Source organism: Ictidomys tridecemlineatus, unplaced genomic scaffold, assembly GCF_052094955.1.
Source record: "Ictidomys tridecemlineatus isolate mIctTri1 unplaced genomic scaffold, mIctTri1.hap1 Scaffold_1081, whole genome shotgun sequence".
In the NCBI taxonomy this organism is placed as follows: Eukaryota; Metazoa; Chordata; class Mammalia; order Rodentia; family Sciuridae; genus Ictidomys; species Ictidomys tridecemlineatus.
In genome coordinates, this window is record NW_027521027.1 from 116,787 (window position 1) to 118,689 (window position 1,903).

Here is a 1,903-nt window from a genome sequence, read left to right on the forward strand (position 1 = left end):
TCCAAACTCTGCTTTCTGCAACGATCCTTCTGCACCCCAGTCTCCAACGTCTGCTCTCTGTAAAAGTCCTTCTGCACCCCAGTCTCCAACCTCAGGTCTCTCTAACCGTCATTCTGCACCTCAGTCTCCAACTTATGCTATATGCAACAGTCTTTCTGCACCCAAGGCTCCAACATCTGCTCTCTGCAAAAGTCCTTCTACACCACAGTCTACAACTTCTGCTCTCTGCAACAATTTTTCTACACCCCAGTCTCCATACTCTGCTCTCCCAAACGATCCTCCTGCAACCCAGTTATAACCTCAGTTCTCTACAAAAGTTCTTCTTCACTCCAGTCTCCAACCTTTGCTCTCTGTAACAGTCCTTCTGTACCGCAGTCTCCAACCTCTGTTCTCCGTAAGGGTCTTTATGCACCCCAGTATCCAACCTCTGCTTTCTGTATCAGTCGTTTTCCACCAAATTCTCGAAACTCTGCCTGCTGTAACAGTCCTTCTGCAACTTATTCTGCAACCTCTGCTCTCTGTAAGGGTCCTTCTGCACCCGAGTATCCAACCTTTGCTTTCTGTATCAGTCCTTCTGCACCCCAGTCTCCAACCTCTGCTCGCTGTAACAATCCTTCTGCACCTCAGTCTCCAACCTCTGCTCTCTGTAACATCCTTCTGCAACCCACTATTCAAACTCTGCTCTCTGTAACAGTCCTTCTACACCACAGTCTCCAAACTCTGTTTCTGTATCAGGCCTTCTGCACCCCAGTCTCCAACCTATGATTTCTGTATCAGTGTTCTGCACACCAGTCTCCAAACTCTGGTCTCTGTAACAGTCCTTCTGTTCTGCAGTCTCCAAACTCTGTTTTTTTTTAAGGGTCCTTCTGCACCCCAGTTTACAACCAATGCTTTCTGTATCAGAGTTTCTGCACCACAGTCTCCAAACTCTGCTCTCTTAACAGTCTTTCTGAACCTCAGTCTGCAACCTCTGCTCTCTGCAATAGTCCTATGCACCCCAGTCTCCAAACACTGCTCTTTGCAACAGTCATTCTGCACCCCAGTCTCCAACATCTGCTCTCTAAAACATTCTTTCTTCACCCCAGTCTCCAAACTCTGCTCTTTGCAACAGTCCTTCTGCACCCCAGTTTCCAACCTCTTCTTTCTGTATAAGTGCTTCTGCACCCGAGTCTCCAACCTCTGTTCTCCGTAACGGTCCTTCTGCATTTCAGTCTCCAAACTCTGCTCTCTGCATCAGTCCTTCGGCACCCAAATCTCCAATCTCTACTCTAGCAACAGTCATTCTCCACCCCAGTCTCCAAACTCTGCTCTCTGCAACAGTCCTTCTGCACCCCAATCTCAAACCTCTACTCTCTGCAACTGTCCATCTACACACCAGTCTCAAACCTCTGCTCTGTGCAATAGTCCTTCTGCACCCCAGTCTCAGACCTCTACTCTCTTCAACAGTCCTTCTGCACCCCAATCTCAAACCTCTACTCTCTGCAACTGTCCATCTGCACTCAAGTCTTTAACCTCTGCTCTCTTTAACAATCCTTCTACACCCAAGTCTCCAACCTCTGCACTCATCAACAGTCCTTTGCACCTCAGTCTCCAACCTCTGCTCTCTGCAAAGGTCTTTCTGCACCACAGTCTTCAACATCTATTCTCTGAAACAGTCCTTCTGCACCTCAGTCTCCAAACTCTGCTCTCTGAAATATCCTTCTGTAAACCAGTCTCCAAACTCTGCTTTCTGTAACAGTAATTCTGAACCCAGTCTCCAAACTCTGCTCTCTGTAACAGTCCTTCTGAACCAAGTCTCCAACATCTGCTCTCTGAAACAGTCCTTTGGCACCCCCAGTGTCCACCCTCTGCTCTCTGTAACGATCTTTTTGCACCCAAATCTCCAACCTCTGCTACAGTTCTT